Here is a 21,031-nt window from a genome sequence, read left to right as displayed (position 1 = left end):
AACTGTTTCCCAGACATTGCTTTCCATATCGCTGTATAAGCCACTCTATATGTGTAGGTGGTTATATATCCTTGTGGTCTGCTTGAAACATTCTATATTAGCATTAAAACCTGTTGTGGAAGTACATTTCCAATTTGTAAATGCAAAATATTGCAACGCAGATCTTTTGATGACTTGCATCTAATTTGGAATTAGCATATCCCAGTGAAGTATGCTGTAATTTGTCTTTGATGATTGGTTGGTGTGTAATAGATAGGGGGATTGCCTGCGCTCCCTCGGCTTGTCTCTCTCGGCCCACCCTTTGCTGGAGAGGCGCACAGCATCTTTGAAATGTGCTTTGACCATCAGAGCAGTGAAGAGCACTAATACTTTACTGACCTGAAATGAAAAGGATTAGGTGCAAAAGCCCTGTGTCAGAAGGCTATTTCCACCAACAGGTGATGTTTTGTTTGTTTCTCTCTTTGCCGTCCTTTACAAAGAGAAGCCCTGGATATAATCACACTGTGTATTCCTAAGGGCAAAGCTTTGGGCTTTTGAAGCTTTGGTTTGTTGGGAGAAAATTCAGAGCGTTCAGAAATCCCCCTCATCAGACTTCTCCCGCTCTCTATACCAAAGTCTGCTTTTGCTCGGAGCAGATACAAGACTCGATAATAAATGAGTCCAAGAAACACTAAAGAAAAAGGATGGGTTAAATTCCACTGCTTAGATCGCTTTTGTATTATCAGGGGTCTCGCAGCACGCCGAAGTTTGCAATTATTGGCACAATTAGTCGTAATTATTGTATAAGCGTTTATCTTGTGTGCACAATAAGTTCCATTGTGCAGAGGAGAGCGCAAGGAATTAATATAGATTGTTTTCTCCACAAAGTGCTGCTTGTTTTGGTTGATGACAATTAGCAGCTAATACCTGAGAGATGTACGTGCTGTTTGTGCTCCACAAAGATCAGAGGATTAATGACGTGTGGAGAGCTGCTGGCAGGACCATGGAATGCTCTGGCTTCGGTGTAGGCTTCATCTTAAACGGCAGTTGTTGTTTTCTGCTTGGCTGTTCCTCTGCTGTGTGACATATAGATTATGAGGGTTACTTTTGCTCAGATGCTTTGTCTTAGATGGTGGAACTAATCACACACAGATGTAGAAGCGTCTTCAGTCGCCCAGGGCTGGTTACAATATTTCATTGTGTTACAAAAGACTTTTGGAAATGCACCTAATGGAGTGTTAGTGGGTCTTTTTGAAGTGCCAGATAGTAATAGATGTAAGTAGAGTTTTGAAAGGTGGTTTCCTCTCTTGTTTCACTCCTGAAATTGTACACTGCCTCAGGGATAGTCCACTAAGTCTTGTCTTACACTTAATGTTATTTGGGTTTAAAGTTTGGCCTGTGCTTGCGCGTTGGAATTATACTTCATTCATCAGTGCATTGTTCTCTAAAGTTTGAATAGATGGTCTTATGTCTTGTTAAGTCTCATTTTTCCTGTTTGTTTGAGTAGTAATTGAGTCACTTTGAGTCACCTTGATGGGCACTTGGCAGAGCAAGAAAAATGCAATAAAATCACAATACAAACACTTAAAATCATAAATAATTATTATAAAATACATTTTCAAAGTGTACACACATAAAATCCTGTCTTTCATATGCACAGCTAAACTGAACCAAGTTTAGATTTGAACATTGTCAGAGTAGAGGCCTGACTCAGATAGTAGTAACTCAAGAGACCATACAGTAATTTACAAATATTATTATCTGAATCCCTTTAACTGTCCTGTGCATGAACCAAGACTGGACAGTTTTTTTTCACATACAAATATTAAAATAATTAAGAGAAAGTTATGTCCAATGTTTATATTTGCTGTGTTTTGAATTCCCTCCTCACAAACAGTATCAAAGGACTAGCAGAGGTGTTTGTGCTCCTAGAATGTATTCAGGCTTAAACAGATGAGAGCCGCTGCTTCCATTGTACTCCTTGTTGTTCTTTATTTGGCAAAGACTAATACGTTTGTTCTTTTCAGAGGTAGCGGCTCCTCACACTCTGTTTACAACGAGACTCGTGCAGGATTCCTCCTCTTAAGTCCGATGACAACAGAAAGTCAAACGCATGCTTGTCTTTGGAGTGCATGTGCTGCTGCCGCTGCTGCTGCTGTCGTGTGAAAGCATGAAAGAACTTCAAACACAACAACTAATGCGTGAGACCAGCAACGGCGTCTTGTTTAGCGTGTACCTAATTTTGCTGAGAGCTTTTAAAACGAGCTAAAGGCTAATTTATGTTGTGTGTGCGGTTATGGGATGATAAAAAGATGCCTTGCACTGGTTGAAAGTGTGTCTGTGATTCACTAAAGCCTGAAATAGCCCGGCAGCACTTAAGAAAGGGAAGGGGGCGCTTCATCATAGGGCCGGAGCAGAGCGAGATCAGTGCTTACCCCTGCATTGTGTCACATTAATATTTGAGTGCTACATATTGTCAAGCAGACGCAGGACTTAAACGGCACTTACTCTAAAGTGTACTTACATCAACTCCCTGTTTATTTCTTCTTCCACAGACATCCCAGCAGACGCCATATTGGTTTCGCTGTTTATATTGAGCTTGACTTCTGAACCCTGACCTCCTGCACGCTCTTGGTAATCATTTCATTTTTTTATTTGATGCATTATTGTTGATTTGAACCTTTTGCCATTCTACATTCAACATTTTCACTCTCATTGTCTTTTCTTGTTTCACTTCAGCGTTTGCATTTGTTTTGTATTAATTCCTCATTCAATATTACGTTTTTACATAATTTTTGCATAAAATAACTAACTAATAGCTTTAATTAAATTAAAAACAGTGACTTAAATCAGCTTTCACATTTTAAGTGTAGGCGTTTTTCATTCCTTTCAAAAGCTTCGGCTTAAACTCGTTTTATTTGCATTGAATTTGAATTTCTATACTTCATTCCTGTAAAATCGTAAGCTAATGTATATGATTTATCTTTTTGTTACCAAGTTTTGAAATTCTTAGAGCTTATTTTTTTTGTAAAGCTTTTCAATTCGGCACATTAGATAATTACAAACCGGGTTGTTATTTAACTTTCTTTTTTTCTGTTTGTTCATTTCCTGTCCTTGAGCACACTCATGTTTGCTAATTTTCAATTTCACACACAAAAAGATCCATCAAAATACTTTTTTATTAATCCATTACCAGAAAAAACATTTTCGCTCTTCAGCCACAAATCACAGTGATCTCTTCTCCTTTCTTCTCTTTGTGGCTGTGTGGGCGCACTAATGTTTGGAAGTGACAAACAGCCAAACGGAGGAAATGTGTTGACAACAATGGATTACAGTATCACATCCAAGCGCGCGTTAGCCTATTAATGTCTGAAATATTAACCAAACACCCACCCCTAAGATGCTGTTTGAAGTATCTTGTCCCGTGGTAGACTGTAGTGTATAGAAAGCCGGAGGATGGGCAGGTCCAAGGCGAGATGTTAGGGGAGCTGGCAGCAGGAGGGAGAAGAGAGTCACGAGGTTGCAACCCGGAGCAGTGGAGTTGCTTGTCTCAGCAGAGTAAACATCAGCCCTCGTCTGCACACAGTAATGACTAACAGAGCAAGACGTGCACAGAAATACTATTGCCAAGAAGACGGGCTCGTCCTGCTAGACCTCATGCATCCCAGTTCTATCATCTCCCAGCTACAAACAAGGTGCAGCTCTTAATAAACGACGTTCAGTGCATAATTTTAGCTTTTAACTTTTGACGCCTTATTTCTTGCAGTGTAAACTTGAAATAAGGAGAGGTCTTGGGAATAACTCAAGGCCTTTGTGAGCATGACGTTTGTCAATGCAAAACTTCAACAAGGGGCACTAGGACTGTAACAGAAAGTGCATTGAAAAGTGAAGCTGCAATGAAAACAAAAGGAACAAATAACCAGAATCAGTCGATTGAAGTTTATTCAAGGTTAATAGACTTTAAAAACACAAAGGATATTTATGGATTACCACCAGCATTGAAGTCAAACATTTTGAACACCAGGCAAAAGAAACAAAGTACAATTCTTGGTATATTTTAAAAAAGTACCATAGTTTTTTTTATACAATGATATTCCCTTCACCAAAGACCACTTCTTGTACCATTTTACTTTCCTACTTCCTGGCGTTCCTCTTTACCTTTTGTTCACAACTTCTGGTATGTTTCTGATTGATATTCAGTAGGATGTAGTATACGCTTAGTTTCATACTCACACTACATACCACAATCAGAGACCCAATTATTTTAGAATAGAATGCAATTTTCACCTGAAAATAAAAGTGTTTCTTTAATACTATAATGTATTCTTTTCTCCATCAAGACATTTGTAAAAGAGGTCCAATTCTGCCCTGTTCTTGTTTTTAAGTATCAATACTTGCAAATGAGTATCTAGTTTTGATATTTGTTATAGTATCGCTTCATATCTGGGTTCAAATTCTTTCACCGCACTACAAGCGTAAAATAATGAGTTTGGGATAAGATACGGCCTTTCTGTGGCTCTACACACTGTGCCCTTGTTGTTTGCCCACGTCTGCGATGCCCACACACAGCAGATAAAACATGATATACTACTCCTCGCTGCTATCTTCAGTGGAGCCGGTTAATTATGGAGCCATTCCAGCCAGTGCGCATGCCACACAATTATCAGAGTCCAATCAGCGCCAGTGGAAACGCGGCATAACAACAGGAAATTATGAGTGATTGGGAGCATCTTGAGATCTGACCCCCAGTTGTTTGACTGATTTTCTTTTAATTGGTTGTCGTCTCACACTTGACACCATCAAAGCTGCGCGCTGGAGGTGAGACAGATGAAATGTTTCTTTATTACCATCAGCGTGATAAGAGACACTGCATTCCTCTGCAACTACAAACTACCCGATTTAACTCATTAAGCAAAGCAAGTATAAATGCTAGTCATCTCTGTGTACTCCTCGACTTACAAATGTTTGATGAAGCTTCTGTCAGTTTTTGTTTCAAAGGCATTGCTTAAATTTGGAGTCTGTAGTACAAAATCACCTCAGGGAAAAGTTGTTAAAACGTCTAGAGTTTATTTATCGTTCTTAAAATAGTCATATTCTCCTGTTTCTCGAATGCTCTTTACATATTTAGCACCAGTTAGCTTATGTGTAGTGTGTTCTACATCAGGCCATCTGCTTACCTTTATAGTCCCCAACGGCACAACAACTTAAAGCTAACCTTCATAAAATAATAGTAACCTATTTATTGTTGTCATATAACTTTGTCAGACATATGCTGAGCAATGAAACAATGCATTTATCACATTCACATTGAGAGACCTCCAGCAAATGTGTGCGCTATAAGACAAGCTACCACCTCGCAGCCTCAGCGAAGGTCCTTCCAATTAGGAGCCGGTGCACGCAGTAGAATATACATACTCAGACAAATTTCTCTAGACTTGCATTTTATTTAACTAGCGTATTTTTTACCGCAGAAACATTAGTTATATCCTGCAAAACAAAAGCCTCCGCTACCTTTTTCTACAAGGGCAGACTCGTTTCTGTACTGGGATTTTTGTCCATAGAGATTTAGTAAAGTTAGAAAGGCAATTAGATACAGTCAGAAGTCTATGGCAGATAACAGGGAGTTGTCATGAAAATTGTAAAATGCTGAGGATGTAACAGAGCGAAAGGTGCGGTGTTTATATCTGTGAATGAAAGAAAAAACACATTTCAAAGTGCGATGTATGGCTGGAGATATAAATCACGATTAACAGGAACATTGCAACTACTTTTATGCCATTGACACAGTAGCTGTAACAGAAGCAAGATAATCCCAGTAAACCCTTTTCGAAATGTATATTATTGTTAAAAAGTTGCAATAAATAAATGAATAGGAGAATTATACATTACACATAGTAGCTATAGTTATTCTTACTATTTTAGTTACTTATTTGACCCATTACATTGGAAATCTTGGCGTACAACAAAAAATTAACCATTTGGACATGTAATAAATATTGTGCCCCCAAAAATATATGTTTTCAGCTATTATTTAGTTGATGCAATAATTCATGACTGGCCTAAGTATGACGATATAAAATAAATCTAACCCAGAGAGGTTTTATGTTTTTGTGCAGCTCTATACACTCTTCCTATTGTTCAGCTTCTGTCATGCTCTGTGTGAGTGAGGCAAACGTAACCAATCACAGTGACGTATGAACTCTCAGAAGAATCCAATGGCTTTAGTTACCTCTTAAAAGTAAGTAAAAAAGGGAGTCATAAGTATACAGGAATTGCGATAAAATCTAAATTGTGACCAAGATTTTTTTTTTGCCACATCGCCCCTCACTAGCTTAAAATCAGGCATCGTAATCAAAACCTTTATCCCTTGATGATGCTTTTAGTGTAGCTGATGGTGTCCCATTGTGAAAACCTAGTAATGAGCACTAAGTGTTAAAACGATAAGATATTTTCAGTAAAAAGACGTTTTTATATCGTCTTTTATGCACCATGCAACACACTGAAGGAAAAAAGATGACGGTGAAAAAATCATCCTTTGGAGCCTGTTTAATATGTGTTAAGGCGAAGCTTGTGAGACCTCTCTGCGCCAGTAATTTCAGCACATCAAAGACAAGCCTCCTCCCAAAGCTGCTGTAGTCTTAAGAAGGGCTCATCATATCCAATCACATATTCCTCCAACAATCTTGAGATTACCTCCAACCTTGTCATTTTGTTCATTAAAAGCCGCCTAATTTGCGGCGGTCAACAGGAGCTGGATAGTAGCCCGTTCTTTTTGTCCCTTCTTGAACTGTTGTGTTAACTCCAGCGCTGTATTTCTCTGCCTGATTAGATGTCACTCAATTAAAAGCACATTTCTGCCGGGAGAGCAGCCTCCCAGTTGCCATGGAGGCTGTGGAAAAGGTAGCCGAGCTGCCTAATGTGTGTCCCAAAGCACCATAATGAAATATCCACGCCGTAACAGCAGAAATACACAGGCAAGCCAAACTTTCACACCCAATCAATGAGAGCTGTGCGGCTGACTTTTTAGGTTGAAAAATTAAAAAGGATGTGCCAAGTAAGCCACAGAGGACTCTCGCGTTTTATAGTCAGCTATGAGAAGCGCTAGGATTAATAGACCTCTCCTAATATGCCTCGCTTTGGTGGTCCCCGAACACCCTGATCAGGTAAGGCCCACCGAAGCAAAGATCATTTATAAGTGCTTCATTATTTCACCTTCACATCCCTCTGTCTGGCATTGATTTAATAAACACTGATGTATCTCCTTGTAGAAGAGGAGTGCCATTTTTCATTTTACAGATTTGCTATCTTTGTTATCGCACTTATCTGTGAGCACTGGCATTTTGGCGGTGATACCCGATCTCAGGTATGGTGGAGCGGCGCGGGGAAATCGCATCATTCTTCTAAAGGCAGATATTCCTTTTAATGTTTACTGCGAGATGCTAAAAAAAGAAAATATTGTCTTTTATCTGTTTGACTTGTTGCCATTCGTCGAGACGCGGCATTGTGAATAAACGGGCTGCTTAATAAAGTTCTGCCAAAGTGCTGTGATTATTCATGAAAGGATGCAACAACGCATGACATCAACAGTGAGGTACAATAATTAATGATCTCTCACTGGATTCTGATGATTAATGTATTTGTTTTTGCAGTTTGATGGACCCATAAACCATCTGAGAAAGACATTGAGCTTTGCCATCATCTTTTTCCTGTGGCGTTAGAAGCAATGTTGTCTCTATACTAAAATGATGAACTTGATTACGATACTGATACTGATACCACAATTATTAAAAAAAATAAAAAAATAAAATGCATTATAGACAATGGAATATAATTCTCAATGCAAATTAATAGTAGTCTAAGAAAATGAAAAGAAGGAAAGGTACAACCAAAAATCCAATATTGATACACATTAATTTCAATGGTTTGAGTATCAATTAATATCTAATGTCAAAATTTATTTTGACAACCCTATTTAAAAGTGTAGGGCACAGTATATACAACATATAGAAGAAAGCAAAGCAAGATTTTAATATGAAGGTTAACTGTCAGGGTAGATCACGACCCTGCCATTTCCCCTTTGTAACCAAGACACTTCTTGTATGCTCAGCTATGAAGTGTTAAAAGCAGTTTGTGGTCAGAGGAGAGGTGTGTGCGGTCGACACATCAAATCAAGATGAAAATGAAATGGAATGATCAATTTGCCCTGCATTAATCCCTCCTCTCCTGCTGCATCCTATTGATTTTCGTGTTCAGCTTCCGTGATAACAAGAATCATTTAAAGGTCACACTTTGATGTCTGTCAAGAAGAAAACATCCTTAATGCATTGTGAGCGGCCTTTTAGGCTTATGTTTGTCAGAACGCACCAGTCTCCATGTTGGCACCTCAGGCAGATTCTATAGAAAACAGCTAAATTGCCCGAGTTGGAAATTGGCAAGGCATAGGCTCCTACCACAAAGTATTAAAAGATAATTATTAGACATAACACTCCTCTTTTTAAATTACATGAGTTTCCCTTTAAGGTAGTAATTATGATGTATACCAAAATTATATGCACCCAAGCATACATTTTTAATTCATCACAGGACTGCAGACTATGCAAAAACTTAGTGGTGATGCATGTGCTTTAAATAGCTTGGCGCATGCTATCCTGATGGACATGCAAAAATATTGCTAATGAAAGTGCCAGCCCCGCGTTGAGCTATGTTTTCTCACAAGAGTAGAGCATTCATCCCTGCGCAGTATTAATTAAAAGCGCTACACTTAATGCTTTGTTTCCTGTTGTGAATGGATGGCGTATGCTAACAGTGCAAATACGGTAGCACAGTGAGCTAAGAGGCTGCCATGCTTTTCACAAACATCCGGCGGTGACCTTTCGTTGCTCCAGCTCCAGGATATAGAGCCGTGCATCATGGGCCACTGCCTCGGGCTCTCACCATTCTGTGAGGGAGATGTCTTCAGGGAAAGGCTGATCAAACGGAAGGCATGCACTGTTATCAAAGCTGCTGCTCTTGTGTTTGTACAGTTTTTAATCAAAGCCAACAGCCTCTTCATTTAAGATACATTTGATTATTAGGTCCTTCTGCAGAATTTGCCTAACTGTACACTTTATTGAATGACTTAAGCTGGCTCTTTAAAGACTATAAGTATGGCTGTTTAAACGAATCAGGGCAATTATGATGTGGCTTAAATACAATAAAGGGGTGTAGCAAGATGAATATGTTTTTATCTTAATGTGGAGGGAAAAAGCTTTCACAGGTTGAGTTGCTGCATGCTTCAGTAATGGCCAATCCTATCAGCCTCTCCTGCTGCCATTAAAATCAGCAGACACTTTAATAGGCTGGGTGGAGCATCAAGGCTGGCGGCTCGGAGTGCAAAACTGGCCTTTTGAGTAGAATAGCCAAGCTGGAAAAATCTGAAAACAAAATGACACTTTCATACCCAAGAAAGGCAGCAATATAGATTGATTTAGTTTTAGCTAGATTTGTAGGATTATATAGTGGTTCCGATATTGGTATCGGTTTCCAGTTGGTCCTCAGTGGATCAGGTCTCATTGATCAGACTATTGGGTAGATCTTAATTGATAATTGATAATCACAGTAAGACAATTATCAGTATCGGCTCAAAATATCCATATTGGACCATCCCTATTGAGAAGGAACTGTTGTGTGTAAACGATTAGTGGCCCATGTAGTATATGTGTGACCGGACTGGAGTCTGGACGCTGAAGAGAGTTGACTGAGTTTAGGAGAAGAGCGGCGAGCCTTTCCTCTCTGTTCCTGGGTCAATATAAAACCTCATTACTGGGGTGTCATACAAAATTTGTGCACTTTCTGCTCCATCTAGCAGCAATTTTGCTGGATAAGCACTGCTCTCGTTTGGCCCGTTTTAAGCATTTTCACTAAAGAAAGCCTTGCAAACAGGAAGCCATCTCTTCCCCACAGGGCTCTGGAAACCCAAATCCCCCCCGGCTCTGCCTCTGCTCCTATATACTGTATACCTTTGTGTGTGTACGGCAGTGTGATATACAAATGTTTATGAAATATGAGACCAGCACATCACAGGAACTGGCACCACTGCACTTGTTTGCTGTGTATTTTCATAATGTTTTTGACAAATAGATAGAATATATAGATTAAAAAAGGGGTTTCCAGTATATTATTGCCTCATAAATTACCTTCCCCTGGTGTGAAAAGATGTACCTATGTGGCAAAACCAGGCTCCATTTGAGCCACTGGAAGCAGAGGGGAACTGGGCAAGATATTCACACATTGCAAAAAATTGATTTCTATTTCATTTCTTCCAAATTGAATTTCATGAAAGCAAACAAAATCAACATACTTATAAATATGGATTGCTAGCCTCTTGGACGAGCGTCAGAGCCAGTGCCATAGCGATGGTGTCGCTTCACGGTGAACCTTGTAATTTCATAGACGCAAAGCAAAGAATGAAGCAGAAATGATAAAGAATAGAAGTGGCATTTTGCAATCGCATTAAGTGTTTTTCTTTTTATGCAGCAGACAAGACTCTGACTACACAAAATGTACACAACAAATATTGAATAAAACATGATTTGATAAAATATACAAACAAGTACAAATATAACAAAAAGGTGTCTGGAGGAGCCCTGGCCGTGATTCTGGATGTAGAATTTGCCAGGAACGCACAAATTAACCACAGACAAATCTCCAGTCTCGACCTCCCTTCTGTCCCTGTGGCTGCTCCATACGCCTGCATATTAATCATGTGGGAGTGGAGTGAACACTTGGCCCGCCACTGCAGTTTACACACACTTACACACACACTGGTATTCAAATTAAACCCCACCCAGGACAAGAGAAAATACTGATTAGATAAATACCTAAAACTCTGGAACCACGTCCAAGTGTATGCTGCACTCACGTGACAGTTTGTGGCCTATGGTTGTAAACTGAGATGACATTTATAGTATCCATGATAGATAAAAATGTACAAATGTGTTAATGTTTTGTTGCCTCAGCTGCCCTGGGGTAGGCTGGCTCACTGTCAGTCACTAATGCATTCACATAGGCAAGATTCTTACCCATGGACACAATGATGGTATGCATGGTCTGCTCAGAAATCAGAAATCAAACAACTGAGTGCAGGGACCAACCACATGTAGATTAAAAAAAAATCTGTCTGCAATTAACAAAATTGTTAATTATCAGTGTTATTAAATTGCAAAGGCATCATTTTTGTTATATAATGTATGTACATGCACCAAGCCCCAAATTTGTATGATATCAATAAAAAACTGTGAAAAAGATTTATATAGTTCTTTGACCTCATTAAATTGTAGAGAATGAATCTAAGCGGTGCGTTTGAATTTACACCGCCGTCCTATCTGAAGGGAAAAGTCACAGGCAGTAGAGGTGTCTGTGTTTTGCACCATGGACTGATGTGCACTGGTTAAAGTTGCGCCCGTGTCCTGCTGCTCCTCCCCTGCAGCGCGCCCTGTTGCAGTGAGGTCACGCCGGGCCCCTCGTGTCGTTGTAGAGGTGACAGGCTGCTGTGGATCTGACGCTTCTCTTTGCTTTGACATTGCAACAGTGTACGGCATTCGACATTTTAACTAAATTACACTTCCTTTCCTGGTTTGTACTATTTTTGACATGTGATAGAGCCTATAATTACAATATAACAGTAGCAAATGTCCGGCTATGGTTGTCCTTTTTTGCTTTATTGACAGGATAGTATATAGTAGTTGTCAAAATTATCAAAAGACAGATACTAATCAATACTAAAACTATTATTGAAACTACAGTAGATAGTTATTTGAACAAGTATAGATACAAAAAAATAATAATCGAGAATTGACTATTTTCCTTAGTAGAGAAATTTAGTTTGAAGTTTTAGTATTTTGATATATGAACAAATCTGTGTGAAGAGCAGAGTGGACCTTCAGCAAATTGTTGGAGCGGGAATTAATCTCATGACATTGAGGCAGCATTCTTTCTGAAGCTTAGACCACTCAACCGCAGGGCAGTAACTGGTAGTCTTTTGTTTCAGGATTTTTTGGCCCACATGGCTTTATTGGACAGGACGATAGCGTGAAATGGGAATGAGATTGGGGAAGCAAATTGTTGAAGCCGGAATCAAACTCACAACGCGGCCGGCTGCACATAGAGCCTGGCATACGTGCTATCCACCCAGCCACCAAGACTAAAAATGCTAGTCTAATGTTGATCATGATATAAAAATGTTGCATTTCAACTTCAAACACTGTCTAGACTATCGTGGTAAATGTCTGTGAGGTCAATCAAATCAGTATGAAAGTATAGCATTCAACAAGAAATCAGCTCATTGCGTTATTCCAGAAAAAAAGTATCTATATTTAAGATGTAAGTAAACCACGTCTAGACCAATGACCTAACTGCTCATGCATACAGTTTTTTTTTATATCCGTTTCCATTTATCTCGCTAGTATCATGGAGGATGTTTTACAGTTCCCAGGATCCAGATGGCTAACTGTACACAACCTCCAGCACTGAATGATGAATGGCAAAAGGCACATTTCATCCATCGTGGCGTGCAGTGGCTTACCTCTTGGCTGCACACTGCTCTTCCTGCTGAACGGGTGGTGAAAAGCACAGTTGGAAATATGGACGCAGCGCTGGAGAGCGTTCGTAGAAGAATCTGACTCCTACAGGACGCCTGGTTGGTATTCACAGGTGTGGCTTCCGCTTTGAAACCTACAGACAGATTTTTTTTTCATTCGATTGACGTAATGTTGTCACAATATTAAAAACTCAATGCACCGGTATATATTATGGCAAAAGTTGAGCCCTCGACACTCATTTATTTTTCATTTCTTTTTTTGGAATTTGCAAGAGCATCTTATTTAATTTAATTATTTTTTGTTCAATTTTTCAAAGGTATTTAAACAACAAAAAAGAGCATAGAAATCAACACAGAGAGTAGGAGCAAAGGAGACATCCAAAAAAGCTACAGCACATACTATTCAACATAAAAGTCCCATTTAGTGCAAAGTTTGTCAAATTTCTCCATATTCAGATTAAGTCCGTATGTTTTTCCATTTGCCTAATGTCTTTGTCGTTGGGGTGGTGTTAGAAAAATATCCTATTTATATGTTGAAAATAGGTTGTACTCTGTAACCGTGTGAAGGTTACACTGTGCAGGTTATACCATTCACCTATGTCAAACAGCCACATTCTTACTCTATTCTGAGCATATGTGGTGGAAGGTAGCAACTCTGAGGGGCGCCTTAAGAAAGTGGGGGTAAACTGTTAAATAACATAGATGCTGGACATCTTTGTACATTGGTATATCACCTGTCTCCTTGCAAGTAAAACCTAACTCTACTTCAGTGCCTCTGTCTTTTTCAAGATTCTTCTAACAGGTAGTCGCATCATCCTTTTCTTTGTGATGGCCGTTATTCTTGCAGCCAAAATGACCTTCCAAATGTATCCATTGTAGGAGTTTTGAAGCCCAAATTCTCGATTTAATGCAAATGTTGAAAATGGTTTGCAGTGCCTTCTCAATCTCAGTACAATATTTCTTAACAGTTCAGACAATTCAGAAACACGTGGTAATGGTGTGCCACCTGTCAGCCACCGTTTCTCCAGCAGCTGGCATTTCCTTGTGAATAGTGGGCATTTTGACATGATGTTATGGAACAAACAGAGGCATAGCTACCTAACAGGCAAGACAGGCAATTGCTTGGGGCCCCTTGATCACCAGGGCCCCCCAGAGGCAGTCCTTAGGCTACAGCAGGCTCATTACAATAGTTCAATTTCATTGACAGGTGTCTCTTTTGATTGTTTTAACCACAAAACGGAGGGATGACATCAGGGAGCCCAATTTCTTTGACATACTGTTCTCAGTCATGGTTTTGGCAAATGCAATAACTGTAGCATTATTGTTGCAAAGCAGAAGAACCATACTAATGTTTATATGCGGCTTATCAGTTTTTTATATTCAAAGGTAAAGGGAAGAATGGCTGGAGTCCGTCTTGAAAGCCCCTTGTGATGTTTCGCTTGGGGGCCCAAGACACACTTGTAAAGCCACTGGAAAAAAAACGTGCTACATGGACTAAATTCTTTAAAAAAAGAAGAAGAAAAATATTGATTGAAAAAACATATTGATGACATCACACTAGGGAGACTGAACTCGAGCCAAAATGTTGTCAGAGGAACAACATTTTCTGACATAAACAAAAGGAGTTTTGGCCCAGTGTACATCATAGTTGCTTGGTGACAGTTATGGAATGTCCTAGTGTGATTTTATGATTTACAAGCTGGAAGTAAAATTATAAACCAAAAAGGGTGCCAAACTGGGATTTTAACAAAATCTTAACTATAACTGTAACACATAATGAAGATAGTCTGGTGTAATAGTCCTCGATGGGATTTTTGTCTCGTTGAAAATATATAATAATTGTCTTCAATAAAAAAAAAAAAAATCAGCTTCAGAAAGTTCAAGATTGTTTCTACTAATAATACCTGCTAACATTTTTATTATCAAATTTTAATTTGATTGAGTATCAATTACTGTCTAGGTATAATGTTTTTTTTTTACAATCCCAGTTTAGAAGTTTTCTCCAGCCCATCTGCCGCCATCACTGTTCAAAGAATTAGCCGTGTTATGGTCCTTTGGGACGGTCTATAAAAGCGAGCCATCCGCTGAATTGGCTTGCTCTCGTGCAGCAGAGGTAGAGGACTGCAGTGTCTGAGGCTGTGGTTCTCCAGTGTGTCCTGGTGGAGCAGAACCCTGGAGCCCCGTCAGAGTAGGCCTGCTGCTGCTGCGGCTGCACTGCCCAGAGTCTATGGCCTTCGCAGTTAATCATAACGCCGACTCACTCTGGCCTGATTGTATTGGCGGCTCCAGGGATCTGCCATAATTGGATCCTTGTAAGTGGGATGGAGGAGCTAAACAACCAGATTGCTGTTTGTTTATACCTTTTCATATATTAGTAACGTGCCGAGACTTCTCAAGCAGTCTGGGACTTGTCTCACTGCTTGCTGCTCTAATTAGTAATTCATTTTTAACATATGCCTCAATTGTGGCCCTATCCAGCTATTTGTGATTAACTGGGCCTTAATTAGAGTTGCTCATGCAGACTTGGGCTTTGCACGTGTGTGTAGTGGGGCACTTGAACACCAGCTATTGTGTGTTCATGTGACAAAGTGCAGCCTTTGTTAGAGGTCATTTTAAATGATAATTGCCCATTTTTGGAAAGGCTTGTACATTGACTTAAAACACAAACAAACCAATCAAAATGAGGCAAATCAGAGGAAAAGTAGTGTGCATTATATTTAGAAAACCCACAGGCAATCAACAGCAGAGAAACATTGTGGTAGATGCTGCATTCCTGCTGTTTATTTGAATCCAGCAATGCAGAGTATGGCAAATGTGGCAGGAAGTCAAGTGTGATACAGCTAAGCGTATGCTTGATTTCAATGCATGAAAATACAAACATGGTGTGAAATTGTCACTTCCACTCCACTGCCACTGATTCAAAATGAATGGCTTATTAAATTATAAATCACAAATACAAATTTTAAGGCATTTCAGCCAGACATTAAAATAAAACATTAGCTATCGATGTGTAATAAGTTTTAGCTGTCATGGGAAGATACACGGAGAGATTCATTGAACAATTTCTCACCTCTCGTATACCTCCTAGTGCTTTGACAACCTCCTGTAATTAACCAAGATTACACGTTTCTTTAAATGGCTCCTTTGCTTTAATTATCCAATACATTTGTTAGACAACTCCCTCGTCACCTTGAGGAGATAAGTGTGATGAGCTCATGTGTCCAGTTAAGAAATTTAAATCAGTGCAAACTACACAGCTGCTGTAGTGATACTTTTAACTGCAATTTTGTGAAATGAATTAAATAGTTTCTGCATTGGAGCACTTCAATACCAGAGCCTGTAATTAAAAGGCGACAGCTTCGCAGATTAGCTGCAAAATTGAGTTTGCGGGGAAATGCGTGCAGGGGAAGGGGCATTTAGTCACACACCCCCATGTTCCCCCACAGATAAAGCTCATTTTCTCTAGCAGTGGGGTAGAAAGAGAGCAGAACACAGCCCATTTGGTTTGGACCTCACATGGGGCCCACAGGAGTAGCCGGCATTTTATTTAAGGTCACTAGGAATAAATGGGATTCAAGCTGTGTCTGGCAGGTTGCAGTGGACAGGGCTCAGGCTGGGGCCTTCCACCCCGGTGCCCCGGGCTCCCTCTCCATCTCTTCTCAGGAAACACTGGTCTATTCAACCTCCCATTTGCCCGTTTGCTCCACACCTCTCCAACTTCCTTCAGTGGTTCTGTGTCAAAGGCTAATAGCATGTTAAAATCCCCCTCCGGTTGTTGAAAAAGGGCAGCTAAAAAAACTGATTCCAATAAAAAGCTCTTAATTCCATCATGGCCAATAACGACGAATAAAGGACTGATTGTTGGGTCTATGGTGGACTCGTCCCTGTGGTGCTCAGTCAGATGTGTGGTGACACTTGGTTGTTTGCGCGGGGCCATAATGCCCATGATAGGCTTTCAGCAGAAGAGTGGCCATCAGTTTAAGAGCTGTTCTCTCAGGTACTGCAGCAGCACCAGAAGAAGAAGAAGAAGAGAGGTCTCTGTCAGCTACTCAACATTTATATACCGTATTCATTTACAGATACAAAGCAGTAACAATAGTGAGGACAACAAGAACAAAACACAGAAATAAGACAAATGGAGGAACAACAATCTAGAAACTTCAGAGCCAGGTGATTTTGTGTGTGTACGTGTGTATATACTGTATGTATATATTTATGTGTGTGTGTGTGTGTATATACACTGTATGTATATATTTATCTGTGTGTGTGTGTGTGTGTGTGTCAGATAATCTCTCTTAGGTGCATTAAAAAAAGGAAGACATTTTACGAGTGTCTTCACTTGGGAAAGAGATGCTGTCCCGAGGAAACCACCTCTAGTCGGTCCTGCCAGCCTGAGTGTGTCTCTAGTGATAGTAATGATATAGCAAAAGTGATATAAATGATAACAGTTATAATAGTACTAACAACAGCAACAATGATAATGATGATAATAACAACAATACATCTATGTGCTAATAACATGTTTGTGTGGCAGGATGGTGGTGTTGTGGTTGTGTAGGAGTTGGCTCACTGATAAATACATATCAGTTCGGCTGGATTATTGAGTGTTTTTCGTTGTGTCGTCGTGATGTGCGCTAGCTCTGAGCTAGCCCCCCCGACCCCACCGCACTCCTCGGCCACAGCCGCCGTATGGATCGGCGCCGGTGCGTTTATACAAAGGAGGAACTCATGAAACTGCGGAAAACCATCGTCTTACCCGGAGATCGTCACGTTATCCCGGCGGACATCCTAATTTTTCCCCTCCATCCCTTGTTGGGAAATGGGAGGTTTGTCTATAGGAGTTTTTGTTTTATAAGAGTTCTTCTATTGAGAGTGTTTTTTAAACTTCCTATATTCTGTGATCTGTCCTTTTCCTCTGTATCTACTGCGTTGTATCAATGAAATTTCCCCATGTGTGGACAATAAAGGATTATCTTATCTTATCTTATCTTATAAAGCTGACTGAAATGTGTGAAGAGTGGAAGATGGAGGAAGAAGAGAAGGGAATTAAGAGTTGTAAAAGGTCAGAGAGCGTTGGGTGGGGGAGTTTGGTTTCAGATGAGTGAACTCAAAATTATTTTAAGGGTTGCCTTTGAGGGAACAAGGCTGGACTGCTGTCCCAGCGCAGCATGATTCACAGAGCAACAGTGGAGCTCACGCTGAAGCCAAACTGCTCACGGAGCTGTGAATATGTGTGCCGGCTATTTGTTATAAGGAGAGGGAGCCCTGCTTTTACACCGCTTAACAGTGTCTGTCAAATCATCAGCCTAATTACTTCTCACCATTTCCAATGTGTTGTCTCTTAATGTTTCATAAATGCTGCAAATGAGAAGAAGTTATCACTGTTGGCACTACTATAATCCCCAGTGATGCTATGTGTTGCTATGTGCGACTAGAGCTGTTAGGGTTGAGCAGATCCTACTCAAGCTGTTTAAGTATCACACATCTGTCCAGCTTATACTCAGCCGTGTTTTACATCTAAAACAAATGAATGGAAATAATAAACCTTTATTACCTTAAGTTTTGTTAGATTCCAGTTTATGTTGCCTTTAGCTCACAGCCAGGAAATAATAAGACTATTTTTACAGAGCCACTGGGTTTAAGTCCAATGGACAGAGGTTTCTCTGAACCGATTACTCTAAGTCTCAGTGCTCCTTCACGGCTAATACTTACTGCCTTTCTACATCAGTGCTGACAACCAGAATATTGTCCAATGCCTTAAGGGTCCTAACACAATTTGCAATTTTCAGTGGGAAGTTGGAAACCATAGTTATGTGCATTTGTCTGCATACTTTTTTATTGCGGTGTCACATTCACAACCAAGTGTTCAGTACTCAAAATTCAACCACATTCCCCCAAAACACTTACATGGAAATTAGGTAGGAATCTGATTATGCAGATTGGAAGAGGAGCCATGGGTACCAAATGTCAGATGTCAGGTATGCATTTTCAGACCCTGGTGGGATGGAGATGAGTATCATGGTAATTATTCAGCATTTGAACAATGGCTTTTCTTTGCGCGACACTGGGAATCACGTCTGCCCAGGGACCTGATGTTTGTGTTTGTCTGGCACCATAAACAGGAGCGCGTTAGAGGCAGATATAGGGGCAGACAGGGAGGCGAGGCGGGGTGAAGTGATGAAGAGAGTGCCATGTCTGCAATTCAACTCAGATAAACTTGGTCAAGGAAGAGGAGTCGCCGTACCTCGTGGCCAATTCCCCCCTCTCTTCTCTCCGCTGCTACCCTTGGCTCCTCTTAGCATTAAAGAGATTGGCCTGGAAGTGGAGCACCTATCAGTCATTTTTATCTCCAAGCTGGGGGATGGCTGCCCAGGGTCTCTGCTCCTTTTCCCCCATCTTTATGGTGTCTTTTTCCGCTTTTGTTTTCTCACCACGTCTTGTGCATCACTTTATGCTGCCTGTATATTCTGAGGCCAGCCTTGTGGTTTAATATGCATGATAAATTTTATTCCTGTGTTCATACCCATTATCCGTTGGACTGAGCACCCCATTTCCACTGCTATGCCTTGCTGACAGGGAGACACTGCTTTGCCGATGCCCAGCGGGAAAGTGAGATGGCCTTTCTTTTGCTCGTAGTCCTTTGACAATGGGACTGGAGAGAGAGTCTGCACCTTCTCATGCACAGGCTTCTCCTATTCTTGTGGTAATGCTTCTGCAATCACACTTTTGAGTTAAAATCCTGGGTTATGTCATGAAACTTTCCATACTGATATTATAATGGGAGGCAATACGGAGACCATTGATTTGTTACACGTGATGACCTATAATATGTCAGCATTTTAAAGAAACATAATACATATAATACACCTTTTAATTAAATTATACTTTTAATGATCAAAACAAGTAGATACAAACAACTGCATCAAATGAATAAATGTATTTTTATAAATGTAGTGTGTATTGTGTAAGTATTGTGATACATCTGTCAGCAATATCAATGTGTTTCCTATTGGCATACTTCAAATGTCAGCAACATGCCTGCATTTTCCAATAGCCAATTGGCTGATTTTATTGATGAAACATTTTCACTGATTTCAATAATTACTTGACGTTATTATTGATTTGCCAATAACTTGAATAATGGCTCTAAAGTGCCTTGGGTCTCTTCATTTGAATTACTATTGGCCTGCTACTGTTTTGTCTTTGGAGTCATTTTGAATAGTACAAAAACGAACTGGCCTGGATTCGGTGTGCTGCTCCTCTGAGGCTTTAGGACCTTGACCTCGTTGGCCTCTCCGGGAACACACGCCCAGACAGAGCAGAGGAAATGAAAAGGACAACAGGAACAGACAACTTAAAAGGAGGCTGAGTGAGAGCGGTGGGGTAGACAGTGCACCTCGCCTGGCTCCACATGCATTTTTGTCCCAGATAGTCGTCAAAACCCTGAGTTCAGTCATGAATTGTTAACTAGGATCGAGCTAGGACAATTGAAGCATGTAAACAGATAAACTGGCTTTCTAATAAGCTTGCTTCATGATTTATATTCCTCCCTGCTCCCCTTGACTTCCATTATATAACAATTCCCTCATGAAAAAGTCATAAATGAAAGAATGTATACAGGACACATTCAGGGATCTACTTACAGCCCATGCATTAGTGAGTCACATACATTAGTGTACAAGTGCATTTGCAGGAAGCCAGATTATGCCAGTTCTGAACAGGAGGAAAAACCAGAAGATGAATCTACAAACGCCACACAAAAAGGGGGAGTCGAACCCAGAACCGCCTCAGCCACTGTGATGTCACATGTGTTGGATGTTATTTGTTGTAGTAATTATTGTCAGCCTATTTAGAATAGTTATGGAAACAAATACATGAAAAAGCATAATCCGACTGTTTTAGAAAAACTTCAATTTGAATGCAAACACGGTGAGCTGTGTACACAGTCTTATGGAGCTTTTGGCGAGTTTGCCGTTGCTGACTGTGCAGGAGCAGCGTTAAGCCATTTTCTGATATATATTAAGTTTGAGTTTATTTTTGTGACAGCTATATTTCTTTCCCGCTACATCCCTGTGCTTTATCTAATTTCTATTGTTGTGGTATAAACATGGCTTTTTTGTGAGAATTCAATTACTGGGGGCTTTGGAAATACTGCAAACAAAGACATATCGAATGTGTATTTCCCTCGCTCCCCACCCTAAAAGTGGCTAGCCAGTGGAGTTTCTAATTTATTCAAGCAAAACGCTGCTACCTTTGTTAATCATGCTGAGTGGGCTGAAAGGCTGGGATCAGCGAAGACTGGCACTGCCTGAAACACACAGGCTTTATTTATTGAGGTCTGTGTTTTTGTATTCTAGCGTTGTGTAATGCATTCAAATAAGGTTCAACAAGCCAAAGTCACCGCAAGTTGCAGAGGGAGTACGTCAAGCAATGTGGCACTGTTTTTATCCCTCTCCTTGCCTCTTCACTGCTCAC

General features: G+C 40.2%; 1 protein-coding gene across 10 annotated transcripts in view; it reads left to right on the top strand.

Annotated features, from left to right (window-relative positions):
• Nucleotides 1–21,031, top strand: part of camta1a (calmodulin binding transcription activator 1a) — a 306,786-nt gene that overhangs the window by 49,745 nt on the left and 236,010 nt on the right. Inside the window, exon 1 of one of the 10 annotated variants that reach the window (XM_072449078.1) lies at nucleotides 2,535–2,613. The exons of the other annotated variants lie outside the window; for them this stretch is intronic. The gene's annotated coding sequence lies outside the window, so the exon portion shown is untranslated. Of the gene's footprint in view, nucleotides 1–2,534; nucleotides 2,614–21,031 lie in introns of those variants that run through there. 10 annotated transcript variants of the gene reach the window in all.

Source organism: Eucyclogobius newberryi, unplaced genomic scaffold (genome assembly GCF_026437365.1).
Source record: "Eucyclogobius newberryi isolate DKJ021-1_F unplaced genomic scaffold, fEucNew1.0.hap1 SCAF_17, whole genome shotgun sequence".
NCBI lineage: Eukaryota > Metazoa > Chordata > Actinopteri > Gobiiformes > Gobiidae > Eucyclogobius > Eucyclogobius newberryi.
Note: the sequence above shows the minus strand (reverse complement) of the source record. Positions and strands in the feature narration are given on the sequence as shown.